Source organism: Sorex araneus, chromosome 1 (genome assembly GCF_027595985.1).
Source record: "Sorex araneus isolate mSorAra2 chromosome 1, mSorAra2.pri, whole genome shotgun sequence".
Lineage (NCBI taxonomy): Eukaryota > Metazoa > Chordata > Mammalia > Eulipotyphla > Soricidae > Sorex > Sorex araneus.
The window spans coordinates 283,038,813-283,054,839 of NC_073302.1; positions in this window are offsets into that span (position 1 = coordinate 283,038,813).

Genomic DNA, 16,027 nt, shown 5'->3' on the forward strand with positions numbered 1-16,027 from the left:
GAACACAGTCCATCCCCTTTCTGAGGCTGCCCCAGAGGTCTCAGCCAGGACTGGGTATCCGGAAACATTTTGTGGCTATTTTACCTCTTTTGAGATTTGTTTATGATTCTTGGAGCAGGTCTGGTAGATGAACTTACATAGAGGTGGGATGTGGGTATATCTGCAAGGGTTTACAGAAGCATGAGGGTGAGGATAGCCTTTATCAGAAAATTAAAAAGCTAAAAGCATTGGGAGTAGTTGTGGAGAAAACCAATTCCTGCCAAACTGTTGAATGCGGTGATTACTCATATACTTGGAAACACGTAGGCCTTAATTCTAGGAATCCATGATTCTAGCTATCTATCCAAAGTCTATTAATTTAGAAAAATTCATTGACCTTCATTTTGACTTCATTATTATTTGCAGTAAATGACATAAGCAACTCTTAAAAGTCCATAAGTATACAACTTCATAAAGAAGCTAGAAATGTATGCAACACCATTTGGCATTAAAAGATATAATCTGCCATCAGTGACAACACAGGTGGAACTAGAAAGGATAAAGTAAAACACTGGTAATATATTGACAGTAAAAGCAAAAGAACAGATAAAACAAAATATAACACCTTGGATTCAGTAGCAAAGCTGAAATTTAAGAGATAGGATTATGAAGGATGTTTGTTGGTACATCAGTAAAAGAAGTGACGTGAAAAAGTTTCTTTGAAGAGATGCTTAGCACTGAAAGATATTGACTTATGGTCTTGTAAACTTTTTTTTTTAACAAAAGTACTTATAAATGTATGGATATTGGCATTCTATTGTTTCATAATTTCTTGTCGGGCTGGAGGATCTATGTGCTTCTTTTTTTATTCTGCTCTCTCATTTCCAGAAAAGAAACAAAATTATGATGCAATTTCTAATATTCTATGCTTGTATTTCATTGTTTCCATTAGCATTTATTGGATTCTTTAATTTTTTTCCCAAAATAATTTGAGAGAGAAGAAAATTACTGGTTAAATCTGAAATTAACTTTGATTGTAATTTTAATATGAAATTTTACATATTTCACAACCTTTCTGAAGAATTAGTCAGATTAATGTGGTGGGTACCTTGAATGGTATCTGTCTTTAGTCATAAACCTTTGTAATTTAAAAAATTAACTTGTGTCTTCTCCTTAATCTTGAATTAGATGTTGCTGAATATGATCAGAAAGTATTTTTTAGGACAGATTGAGGTTTTCTGATGGAAATTGTTTAGGGGTAGCTTATAAAAGTCTGTACTTAATTGGGCTGGAGCAATAGCACAGCGGGTAGGGTGTTTGCCTTGCATGTGGCCGACCCAGGTGCGATTCCCAGCATCCCATATGGTCCCCTGAGCACTACCAGGGGTAATTCCTGAGTGCAGAGCCAGGAGTAACCCCTGTTCATCGCCGGGTGTGATCCAAATAGCAAAAAAAAAAAAAAAAAAAAAGTCTGTACTTAAAATCTCCTAGAATGTGATATGGGATGTAGAAAAGATGACACAGATGATGGCTGCATCATCTCAGTAGTAGAAGTTGAGACTATGAGAAGTGCTTTGGACTAAGATGCAGAGATAAAACTAAGGGCTAGAGAAATAGAATAGCAGGTTGGGCACTAGCCCTGCGCAATACCAGCCTAGGTTCTATCCTCAGCATCCTCTATGGTCCCCTGAGCCTGTAAGAAGTTATTCTCGGGAAGAGTCAGGAGAGAGACATGAGCACATCTAGGTGTGGTCAAAAACTACAAACAACAGCAAAATAAACAACAAAAAACAAAGAACAAAAGAAAAGAAACCTTAAAGGACAGCTAACAGTTTTCATGGGTAGCCAAATATCTCTCAAACCTCACTTTTAATTACTGCATATAATGCAGAAGGTTGCTAACTTAGAAGGAGTTTCTATGTAAATCTTTCACTGAAGCTCCATGTTGCTTTCTACAGCAGCTGCACAATATTATTATCTCACCAGTTTTATGCAAGGATTCTAATTTCTCCAGTCTTTGTCAACACTGATTATTTTCTATCTTTAATACTGATTGTCCAAATAATTATTAAGTAATGCTGTGCGGTTTATTTGAATTTCTCATTTATAAAGTAGTTATCCAATTGTGTATCTTCTTAGAAGAAAGATTATTTCACCCTTTCTATTGGTATTTTATTTTTTAGTCTTGAGTTCATACCTGGCATTTTAAAAGATTTAATCTTGGCTCTTTGTCTAGGGATTAAAACTTCCAACAGGAACTAAAAGACCACATTTGTTTTTCTTCAACTGACTTATTCTACTTTAAATGACTCCCTTGAGTCTCATCCATGTTGAAGCAAAGGGCACAATTTCATCTTTTATTATATGCAAGTAGTATTTTATTATATATATATACATATAAGCTTTATCTACTCCTACATAACTGAACAATTGAGTTGCTTCCTAACCTTGACTACTGTTAGTAGAAGGGCACATATATTGCTGGATTCATATCTTAGTCTTGAAATAGATATTTAGAAAATAAATAGATTATATGATAGTTTCATTTTAATCTCTTTTGGGGGGAAGAGGAATATTAAAATTTTACATGAAGGCTGTAACAATTAGCAGGTGAGGATTTTGTTCTCAGTCATAGTGAAATAGATTTTGTTTTTTCTGCCCATCTTTGTCAAAAGTTGCTTTTGGCATTTTTATAAGATCATGCATATGGGCAACATCACATTACTTTGATTTCCATTTTTTTGATAAGTACTAGTGATCATGATAATAGTAAGCAATTTTTATGTGCCTCTTGACCCTCTCTAAATTTTTTTAGTGTGGTATCTGTTCTTTACATGCACTAATTTTATGATGTGAATTTCTGCATAGTGCCCAGACCCTGAGTTCACTCTTTCCAGAGTGTTGTTTTGGGCATGTGCTCTGTCATCTATGAATTATAGTGACTTTAAGGAATTCCTTTTTATTGTCTTTGTCGCCTGATCTATAAATGCTGCACCCGAGATGCCATCAGATTCAATTGTTAGCTTCCAGTAAGTAACTTGCTGGTTGATTGCTTCATTACTTTTGACAAATTCCTTGGGGCATTGATTATTCTACAGTAATTCATTTAAATAAGACTCCTTTATAGGTGACATTTTGCTGATGAGATCTCAATTTTAATGGCCTTACTTCATTCCTGAATAAAATCTCTGACCCATTTATATAGAGCTTCTGATGGTAGAAGTAGCCTGCTTTCCATGGAGAAATGCTGTATGTCAACAGGATCCAAGATGGGGATGATGTCTCTCTTCTCGCTTTAGTTCTTTTAACATGTAACCTCCATCCAGTAAACAAGGTGAGGCAAAGACAATTGAGATTAATTATTCTTGGTCTCCTATTTAGGGGATAGAACCTTTCTGAGTAATAAATTATGTTTTCAGACTAACCCTTGCCCTTTTATCTACTCTCACGTGAAATTTAGACTTTGTATCAAAGAGATTGTGGAAACTGAGAAACAGCAGGAATCTTTCCTTGAAAAATGCTGTAACACTAAACAGAAAGAGAGGGGGAAAGTAGATACAACTGCTGGACTACACTTTTCAGAGTGGTTTGAAATTGTGTGGTCTATCTACAGCAACCCTCAATTGCTAATGTATGAGATATTCATACAAACCTTAATTGCTCATCTTATTCCAAGATGAATTATTTTTATAACATTTCTTGAATAAATAGCACAGTACCACCGTCGTCCCTTGTTCATTGATTTGTTCGAACAGACACCAGTAACGGCTCCACTGAGAGAATTGTTGGCATAACGGATATGGCACGGGTAGCTTGCCAGGCTCTGCCATGTGGGCAGGATACTTTTGGGAGCTTGCTGAGCTCTCTGAGAGGGACGGAGGAATCAAACCCAGGTCAGCTGCATGTAAGGCAAACGCCCGACCCACTGTGCTATCGCTCAGTCTTGAATAAATATCAAGTACAAATTTATATTATGTATCTACTATGATGAATATTAATAATGTAAAATAACCGTAAAATACTCTATAATACTTACATGGTAGAAGAGAATCTAGAAATTTTCTAATTTTTTAGTACATATTAATACAATGATTCTGTGATCTAACAGAATTCCTTGTACTAAAAGGAACTGAATTTGTTGGATAACATTGGGTTGTCCTTGCTCCTCCTGTAGAGAGCTTAGGTTTATTAAGCTATTCCCACAACAGTGCCCCTGAGGCACACCCAATTCCATCAAGCACTAATAATCCTATATTGCTTTATTCTTTCCCTTATGTCATTTGCATGATTTAGCAGTGTCCTTTTTGTATAGACACAGAAAGAGGGTTGATGCTATGCTAATTGACTCCAAATAATATTTACTCCTAGGCATCCATCATATTTCCCTGACTTAATTCTCAGTTGCCTTCCTTCCTAACACCCCCAAAAGGAGTGTCCCAATGAGGTAACTGGATGGACCCAGGGCAAGCTGTTAGATTTCCTGGCATCAAAAGGGGACAAGGTAAGCAACATAAGTATAATAAGCTAAGACCATGATCATGGCAAAAAAAAAAAAAAACAACTCTGTCATAACCCCAAAAGTAGTAACTGAATAAGGACCCTGCTGGGGTTAGGAAAGCTTAACCTAGCCTAAGGACTGTGGTCTGGAATATATAGTGAGATGTCCCCAGTAAGAGCCAACCTTTAAACATAATATATCTCATACTGCAATCATACAAAATGACTAGAAATATTATAAGAAATAAATTCACTATGATTTTAATGGATTACTATGATTATAATTATAATGTTATGGTTATAATTATAATTCACTATGATTATAATGGATTACTACCTGAGGAAAGGAGAAAGCAAAACACCCTAGATGGAATTTGCTCTTGAGTGGATCTCCTAGTAATCTAGCATGATCAACACTCAGATGAGGTGCTGCCCTTGAGTTAATCTCCTAGAACTTCCTCTCAAGGAGTGGCTTTACCTCTGTTTGTTGTAATGACAATATTCAACCCCACCTATGTGTGCCCCCACCCTTCGTGATTTCTATATAACTATGCTTAAGGAGAGTCTCTTGAGAAGCAGAGGGTCTCTTGCCTGTGTGCCTGGCGGTCTTCCCTGGGGGCCCTTGAAGGGGATGGCTCCAGCCTCCCTCCCTACCCCGAGCAGAGCTCCTGGCAGCTGAAGACCTCTAGAACTTAGCCACAGCCATGCTCAAGGCCCCTCTCCACACGTTCAGACAAGCCTCACGCATGAAGGTACCGGCAGAGGAACCCAGGTGTGTGGGACCCGGGGCTGAGACCTCCAAGGTTGCTTGGATCAGGACTGGGCCCCCTCTGCCCAGATTTTCCATTTCCCAGTAGCTAGGTGCTCACACCCAGGGACTGCCCCCAGAGCCGTGTAATCCCATCCACAGTCAGCATCCAGAGACTTAAAAGCAAGCTCCCAGAAGCGATATCTTAGAGCCTACTTCTCCTCTTGGAGAACCTGGCAAACTACTGGGAGTTTCCTGCCCACATGGGAGAGCCTCACAAGGTCCACCTTGTGTATTCATATACTAAAACAAGTAACAATGCTGGGTCTCATTCCCCTGACCCTGAAAGAGCCTCCAATGTGGCACTGTTGGGAAGGACGAGTAAAGAGAGGCTTCTAAAATCTCATGTCTAGGACCAATGGAGACTTTACTGAGACTGCTTGAGAAATTCGACGATCAATGGGATGATGATGATGATGATGATGATGATGATGATGATGATGATGATGATGATGATGATGATGATTATGATGCTTAAGGGGAGAGTGGGGACTATGATGAAGATAAAGAGTAGATGAGAATTAGGACTATAAGGAGACAAGGATGATGGAACTATGATGACTAAGACTATGACCAAAACTACGACTATGGTTGCACTGTAAGTTTGAGATGGGACAATGCCGGGCAGGAGAGAGACATAAACTGACTACCAACCAGCCTGTTTTTCCATTCCCCCAGTCCTTCATCCAGGGGAGAAGTTCTCGGCCACCAAATGTTCAAGTTCCATGTATGCCCACATGCCTCCACAATTTTTCTTGAAATTCACAGAACTAGCATGTTTTAAAGTTACTTCATCATGACTACTATAAGCTTCATTAGAGCAAGGATTTTCCTCATTCTCTCTGTTCTCAAAACTTATGAGAGTGACCATCACCATGTTATATTTGTGATAATATATGTTTAATGAACATTGACTCTATCATGTATTCTAGGTGCTCTATTGATATGAATAATTTACATATCCTGGTATCCTAAAAACTGCTGGATGTTTTTATCTTCACATAGACATGACAAGGACTCTTTGGAAGCTTATAATATGGTTATTACACAGTTGGCAATTTTAATAACCAAGCTAATGAACTTTACCTCTGGCTTATTAAGATGTTTTGTGGTTGACAGATCCATGCTCTAGTTTTGAATATTTTATATACAAGAGGACAGAAAGAAACACAGAAATGAATTGTGCGAAGTCTAGAGAATTAGAGGTCTGGGGCCCTATAAGGATACTTTAAGAACAAATATAAAATGTTTAATATGATACGCATAATATAAAGGTACAAAGTGAAATATATGAAATTAAATTTTTTTTCACCCAAAACAAATAAAAAAAGTATGATTACATCATAAAAACAATTGTGGCAGCCACTATCATTCATACAAAAAGTAGATCACTGTTATGATACCTGAAGGGAGCTGTGATAGAAGTTTGGACTAAGATAAAATAAAAACAGAATCAAGAGAAATGAACTGATTCAGGATAGAGCATCAATATGTTCTAGTGAAATTTCTTTCTATAGGTGTGGAGAATGAAGGAGAACAAAGTGTGAAGACTGTAATGTTAAAAATATGGCTATTTTTGTAGGTTTTTGTTTTATTTTGCTTTCTCCTGATAATAAAAGCAATAGGTCTGCTTGTCTGAAGGAAAGATAAAAAATTATATAAAGAACTTTGCACACACTAGTCATCATCAAAATTAATTTCTTCTCATGGTCTCACATAAGTTTTTTTTAATGTAGTTCTATTTGAAAGAAAACAAAACAAATATTTCTTCTTAGAGTCTTAAAGGAAATTTTAACTCATGTAATAGGAAAAAACAATTTCATAGGTTGCCTCACAGAATGTATCATAAAGATGATTTATGTTGCCTAAATGTTTTACATTATACTTTAGAAGTCTTTGTTTCATAAACAAAATGTCTTATGACAACAAAAGCATTGGCTGTTTATTTGTTTTTTCATTTCATGCTTTCTGTTGTACTATGGCTTACATAAGAGCTATAACATATCTATTTGGCCTCATTCTTGACAATTCCAAGATTCATTCTTTATGATTCACGTCATCAAAATATGCCCATTTTCATTTAGGTATAAAATATTTTCATTTAGGTATAAAAACAATTTCTTATCCATGATGTATCACATCTATTTGACTTTAGAGATTCAATAATCATTATAAGTAAAATTACTTCATTAAATTATATTAAATGTATAATATATATGTATAATGTGATTGTGTTGTATCAAAGGTTAATTTTATAAACCTAGATACATACATATGTATATATATACATATATATATATGCCTATCTGGCATATATCTAATCTACTGGTTTCTGGAAATTCTCTAAGAAGAATGTTGTTCTGGATATGGAGAAAGAGTACTGTAGATAAGGTGCTTGTCTTGCAAAGAGCTAATCCAAATTCTATTCCTGACACCACATATGGTCCACAGAACACTACTAGATATAATCTCTAAGCACAGAGATAGAAGTTAGCCCCAAGCACCACTCGGTGTGGACAAAACTCTCCTAAAATAATTACATTCTAAATGTTGAATGACTTGTATAGTAACTGAGAATATATAAAATACTTAAATTCAAACAAGTAAGCAAATAAGCAGGAATGTGATATTTAACTTGGAATTCTAAAATAATGTTAACTCATATCAGATCATATTTTCCTGAATCCACTTGTATTCCTTGTATTCCCTGAATTCACTTATTTACTTGTATTCCTAAACTCTATTTCAAAGTAAGTGGGTCCTGGAGGAAGATGATTCAGCACACAGACCTATGTAATAACATAGGAAGAGAACATTAATCACTAATCAATGGAGATAAAGGTCAGGGGCTTATTGCCTCCTTTCAAATACCAATTCTGAGAATCAATTTCCATAATCCTTGTATTGTCTCAGGAAGGATTGACTCTTTGTTTTCCAATGACCCTGATAATATACTTAATCTACAACTAATACTAATTTTGCTCTATTCCTTTTCATCTTGTTCCACATGGTTATCTTCCATACCCATACATGTAATTCCTTAACCTGTTGTTCCACATGAGTATCTTCCATACCATACATGTAATTCCTCTTCTTGAGGTTGGATTTGGGGGAAATCCAAGTTAAAACTATCATTTTAGATGAGTATTTATTCCAATCTATAAATAATTTATAATTTAAAGAAAAGGGTTGTGAAACGTCACAGATGGAATAAACTGTGTGGGGCCAAGGTCTAGACTTTGTGTTTAGAGAAGTGTCTTGGGGTAAGTACTTAAGAGGAAATCACCCCTGGGGTTGTTAAGCAAATGCAATCCCTGGAAATGCACAATGTTGCCCAGTACTCCTGGAGCTTGGTTTAGCATCTACTTATAACCAATAGAATGCAAATGTTTCATAAAAAATGGTCTCCAAGTTACCTTTCTAAAATATAAACTGGAAAATTTTGCAAGATTCATTTAAAGTCTATTTGAGATTAGGGCCTTTTTGATGTCTCATTTCATTGCTTTAAGCCTTTTTGAGGGGGCCTTCCAGGAGCCCTGTGAGCTATTTTCCCAGAACTCCATCTCATTTCTTTCCTGGAATTCATTCAGTAAAGAAAAATAAGGTAAAAGAGTGAGAATATTATATAAAACTAACTGCCCAAACGATAATAGTAATGACATTTTCCTAATTACCTCCCTAGGAGTAATACAAGATGACTATAAAAGAGATCTTATCCATTCTTTGGTTTCCAAAAGTTGAAGCTGTAAGAAGAAACATAACTTGGTATGAACTCTTATATCTATGAATATTTTTTAAAAGTAAATTTACCATGATATTAACCAGCAAGCAGAACCCTTATATACATCAGAATTAGACCTACAAACTCTTTGCTAAAAGGAACAAACAGAACATGGCGAGGAAGTTAAGTTATTAGGTTCCTGGGAGAGGCAGTTGTAACTCTTACCTTATAGGGCTTACTTCAGACAGTGCTGGGATCAAACCCAAGGCAACTGTGTATGAGGCAAAAGCCTTAACTATTGTATGATCTATCTAGCCAAAGAGCTGTTAATCTTTGTCACTGGGTCAATCTATAGTAATCGAGGATAAGTGACAGTCGAGTGAGTATAGGAAGATGTAGAGATTTGTATGTTTCCATGAAAAAAAAAAAGTAATTATAGCCCACATTATGACAGAAAATAGAAATTCTCAAAATAAGATAAAATAAAGAAGTGGAAATCTAAGCACACAATAACAAATTTCATGTTTGATAATCAACATTTACAAGAGTGGGTTGTCTAGGACAGAGCTATGGCAGATTTTTCAAAGACACAAGGAGAGATGACTTGAAAACTCAAATTGTGCCCTTGGGTATGTAAGATGTCTGGAAAATTTAACGAAGCTCTAGAAGAAGCCAGGGTACATCTCAGTGGATGAATTGAGAATTTGTTCACCCTCTGCCATCCAGGAGCATTAGAACTAGAAAGTAATCAATTAAATTCTAGAAAAAATGCAAATAGGATTATTTTTGCCTCATCACCTTGTGTTCAGAGAGTCAAAGCTAATGGAACCTAAGCAAGTGAATTGTACCTATTCACTTCTGCCAAGTAACTAGTTACCTATAATACTCTACCATGCTAGAGAATGTAAAGGTAAACTAATTTTAATGAAAGAGAATTTTTGTTGCACAAATAAAGAGTAATTTTAATATTTCATTAAATTATAAATAAAATGTTTTTATCACAGCGTGTAAGGCATTTGCCTTACACATGGCCGACGCAGGTTCCTCTGTCTCTCTCGCAAAGCCCAGCAAGTTACCAGGAGTATCTCGCCCGCATGGCAGAGGCTGGCAAGATACCCATAGTGTATTCGATATGCCAAAAACAGTAACAAGTCTCACAATGGAGACGTTACTGGTGCCCGCTTGAGCAAATCGATGACAGTGCTACAGAGAGTGCTAAAACAGTCTTTCTTATTTTATTCTGTAAACTAACCCTAAGTTTGAAAATTAAATCCACTTGATATATCATAAAAACATATTTTCAGGAAAAAACTATTTTGTTAGAGATTGGTAAAATTTCCTGTATTATTTTATACCTATATCATACTATTTTATACAGTTTTATAAATCATTTCCAAATAAAAATAATACTAATTCATAGTTTATGGTAAAAATATAAGGAAAGTAGAAAAGAGAGGATGAATCTACTAAAATGTGTTTGTGAACTTATTGTGATACATAGAGATACTTATATTTAATAATTCATAATTGGAACTGTATTCTGTTCTAATACAGTGATAGCTAAATGATATATATCTTATTAATGAATAGGTAATTTTGTGAACAAATAATAAAAAAATTATAAGGAATCCAAAAAATATTTCCAAAGAATTCTTCAAATAATCGATTTTGATAAAGAATTGTTAAACTGGAAATGAGATAAAAATGCTTATAGGCATAAATAAATATACTAAGCCTCAATTCTGTCAGTTTTAAAAATTATCAAATTATAATAAATTATAAAAAAATTATTAAATTATAATGCTCTTAATTAAATGAATGAGACTGACTCCAGCAAGCAAATAGTAATCAATTATGTGAGAATGTTGCATTTGCTGACAACTTATGATTCAAAATAATTTAATAACATTCAATAAAAACTTACCAAGAGAAAATTATATTGTTGAATCATGAATATAAATAAACAAGCAAAGAACCAAGAAATTATCAAGTCAAAATTATGAAGACCTACTTTTACATAGTTGAGAAGTCATACACCAACTGAAGAAAAAGTGGAGAGCACATTTTTTTCTTATAGTAAAGCGATAGCACAGAGGTTGTGCTATCACGCGGCTGACCCGAGTTCGATTCCTCCACCCCTCTCGGAGAGCCCAGCAAGCTACCGAGAGTATCGAGCCCATGTGGCAGAGCCTGGCAAGCTACCCATGCATGTTGGATATGCCAAAAACAGTAATAATAAGTCTCTCAATGAGAGACGTTACTGGTGCCGGCTCGAACAAATTGATGAGCAATGGGATGACAGTGACAGTGACAGTAAAGCAAATATACTGACCTCTATAATTTATGAAGTAGAAGTGTGACTATGTGGAAACTATGAAGAAGAAAAAGATGTTAAATAGACATTTGAAATTCACAGCAATGTGAATTCAAAGTATCAAATTGTTTTACTGCTTCCAGAGAGAAGTTTACCGCCACTTGCTTACACTGATGGATCTGTTTCAGAGTTCATGAAATATTTGGAATGCAGTTCAACAGAGCACATAATGCAAAAAGTTAGAAGACATGACTTGTCATAACAGAATAACAATTTATAACAAAAATTGTGAGTTTGCTTTGTGATATTTTATCAGAATTTTTGTTTGAGAAATGACCTGCAGTGCTAGATGAAGTCTTTTATCCATCAACTAACAGGTGCATTGTACTTGCTTGTAGTAACATAGTTGTTTGCTGGAAACAAGATATTAAATATGCAAACTGCAATAACAAAAGTGAATATCAGACAGACAAAGGTAACACCATAATTATCACATTTAGAAAACTTAAAAACATAATAATGGCTATAACCAGTGATGCTCACGGGGCCCCTGAACCACTCAAAGGACACTCAAATTCTACCCAAACTTCACTCAAGGGTCTAGTAAAAGTGTATGTGTTCTAACACTTAATCTACCCCCTTTGTTGCAGATCTTTATTTATTTATATATTTTTTATTTTTATTTTTTCAGAAATACTGGGAGCAAGAAATAATAGCCCCTCAAATAGGAAAAATTGCAGTTGACCTCAAAAATCGTTTTACACATTATGGAAAGACAACAGCATTAAAATTATTGGTTTTTAACTCAGGAAGTTATCAAGAAACTAATTATAGGATATAAAATGACAATGTAATAAGGGCACTTGCATGAGGAGGGATGTGATCAGGTGCATCTGATGTCACCTGAGTTTTCTTCTACAGCTTTATTTAAACACTGATTACTGTTAAGTATGTTTAAAAACAGCATTTGGGGGCAAATATGTATTTAAAATAAATATTTAGTTCATTGAATTGATGACCTAAAATTCTATTTTTTAGTATCACGAGTATCTCAAACACCTGAAACTAAGTAAATATTTCATCATTTTATTTTCTTCTGCAAAATTTACTTTCAGTTTACCTCACTTTAACCTTTAACTATATTTTACTAATTGTTTAAACCATGCTTCAGGGTTTTTGCTATCAAGTGTCATGTTTTTACTGATATTATTTAATTTTACTACCTATAAATACTTATATACTTCTGTTTAAAGGAAGGAACACTAAAACAAGTGGAAAATATAGAAAGATATAGGCTATATAGAGAACAAATAGTATTCATATGACTGGGAAAAAAAGCTTAATTTTTAATACCAAGACTAACATCTGTGATGTCATAATTAAATATTGTTTATCCAAACACTATGAAAGTATAACCAAGATAAAAATTTCAGCTTATTCCAATGTCTACATTCCAATTTTGATAAATATTATTAGTCTATGATAAGAATGCATCTATATATAAAGTATATGTATTTGTATATATGTTTACATATATGCACTATAATAATAATAATAACAATAATAATACTAAGAAGAGACAATTTTGAGGGAATGGAAGGAATGTTCCAAATTAAGGTTAACAATTAATAGTTCAGCTTGTTCTTTGAGCCCGTGTTCTCTATTGAACATGTATTTCACTTGCTCATCTCTGTTTCTTTGCTTGCTTATTTCCACTCTAAAAAGGATTTTGCTTCACAAGCAAGCAAGCAAACAAACAACAATAACAACAAATCCATAAATCATGCCTTAAGCTCCTTTAGAAAATGATTTTGGTTTAGTATCTGTAGGTAGGGAAGGCAAAATAATTGCTAGAATTGTTGTGCACCACATTAAAATATGAGAGGGGTTCATTGCACTGAATTTTTCCACGGAGTGTACTCTTTGTCACCATTAAAGGAAAGAAAAACATTCTGGGCCAAAAACTTATTCAGAAGTAGCTATATCAGCAAGTACTTGGGACAGAGACTTCAATTCGCCATTATCATTAATTTGATGATTGTGACTGTGTGAGCAAAGCTTACATTGAAATCTGGCTAAATTCAGTTGGCAGAAAAAATCTGGTATCACTTGTAAAGAATGACTACACCATCACCTCTCCCCAGGAAGAAATTGGATTTATCTCAAATCATCATTTTACCACCACTTTTCAGTCCATACTTCATACACTTCTGTTTGTTGGAAAATACAAGAAATAGGCATCATTGTGACATTAGCTAATTAAGCAGTAGGAGAAATTTATTCAAATCAATATTTCTAAGGATGGGAAGGGAATATATTACCATGGCTAGGACATCTGCCTTGCATGCACACAGCTGGAACCAAATATGGTCCCCAGAGCATTGCCTGGAAAGATTCCTGAACGCAGTGAGTAGTAACTCTGAGAAAAAAACAAAACAACTATAGTGAGTTTTGTGTTGAATTATGGAATGTAATCAAGGTAAAGAAAAAATTAAGTGAAATTCATTAGTTATACAGTAGGGGGTAGGGGGTGGGGGCGGGAGTATACTGGGCTTTCTGGTGGTGGAATATGGGCACTGGTGAAGGGATGGGTGTTTGAATATTGTATAACTGACATATAAACCTGAGAACTTTGTAACTTTCCACATGGTGATTTAATAAAAAGTTAAAAAAAAACTGTACCTCCACAACACACACATATATATCTTTTTTAATTATTTTTTATTAATGAATCACTGTGTGGGTACAGTTATAGATTTACATATTTTTGTGCTTGTGTTTCAGTCATACAATGCTCTAGCACCCATCCCTCCACCAGTGCCCACTCTCCTCCACCAATGATCCCAGCATCTCTCCCATCCTCCTTTCTGCCCCCCCCATCACCCTGCCTTTGTGGCAGGACATTCCCTTTTGTTCTCTCTCTCCTTTTGGGTGTTGTGTTTTGCAATGGAGGAATTGGGTGGTCATCATGTTCAATCTATAGTCTGCTTTCATCACAACTCTCCCATCCCGAGTGGGTCCTCCAACCACACTTTAGTTGGTGTTCCCTTCTATATCTAATCTGCCTTTACCCCCAGCATGTGAGTCTGGCTACCAAGCCATGGAGCAAACCTCCTGGTACTTATTTCTATCATTCTTGGGTGTTAGTCTATGATTCTGTTGTTTTATATTCCTCAGATGAGTGTAATTCTTCTACGTCTGTCTCTCTCTCTCTTTCTTTTTTTCTTTTTTCTTTTTGGATCACACCCAGCGATGCTCAGGGGTTACTCCTGGCTTTGCACTCAGGAACTACTCCTGGCGGTGCTTGGGGGACCATATGGGATGCCGGGGATCGAACCCGGGTCGGCCGCGTGCAAGGCAAACGCCCTACCCGCTGTGCTATCGCTCTGGCCCAGTCTCTCTCTCTTTCTCACTCACATCACTTAGCATCATACTTTCCATGCTGATACACATATATGCAAATTTCATGACCTTATCTTTTCTGACAGCTGCATAGTATTCCATTGTATAGATATACCAAAGTTTCTTTAACCAGTGTTCTCCGGCACTCTGTTTTTTTCCAAATCCTGGCTATTATAAACAGTGCTGCAATTAACGTACAGGTACAGATGTCATTTTGACTATAATGTTTGCCTTTCTGGGGTATATTCCCAGAAGTAGTATTGCTGGATTAAATGGAAACTCAATTTCTAATTTTTTGAGAAGCGTCCATACTGTTTTCCAAAAGGGCTGAACCAGTCGGCATTCCCACCAGCAGTGAAGGAGAGTCCCTTTCTCCCACACTCACGCCAACAGCACTTGCTTTTGTTCTTTTGGATGTATGCAAGTCTCTGTGGTGTGAGGTGGTATCTCATGGTTGTTTTGATCTGCATCTCCCTGATGATTAGTGATGCAGAACATTTTTTCATGTGTCTTTTGGCCATTCATATTTCTTCCTTGAGAAAGTTTCTGTTCATTTCTTCACTCCATTTTCTGATGGGGTTGGATGTTTTCTTCTTGTACAGTTCAACCAGTGCCTTATATACCCTTGATATCAACCTCTTATCGTATGGGTATTGGGTGAATATCCTTTCCCATTCTGTAGATTGTCTTTGTTTTCTGGTCACTGTATCTTTTGAGGTGCATAAGCTTCAAAGTTTAATATAGTCCCATTTGTTTATACCTGTTTCCACTTGGTTGGTCAGTTGCGTGTCATGTTTGAAGATACCTTTAACTTCAGTATTGTGGAGGGTTTTGCCGACCTTGTCTTCGATGTAGCTTATGGATTGTGGTCTGATGTTGAGGTCTCTAATCCAAGATTGATCTGACTTCTGTGCATGGTGTCAGGTAGAGGTCTAGGCTCATTCTTTTGCATGTGTTTATCCACTTATGCCAGCAACATTTGTTAAAGAGGCTTTCCTTGCTCCACTTCACATTTCTTGCTCCCTTATCAAAGATTAGATGATCATACATTTGGAGTTGACACACATATATAGCTTATCTGTAATGAAAAGGTAAAGAAACAAAATATTTGGGAGAAGTTTCAAACTTCAATGAATAGCTTATCTCTTTTAGAAGGATAAAAGAAAAGAGGCTTATAGATTTCAATGAAGTACTAAAAAAAATCATCTAGGTCTTTGAGGAAAAGCCTTTGAGGAAAAGATCTATAAAAGGACTCCCTCAGTGCACAGGAATTAGGCTACCTTTCCATGCTATGCATGGACATTGG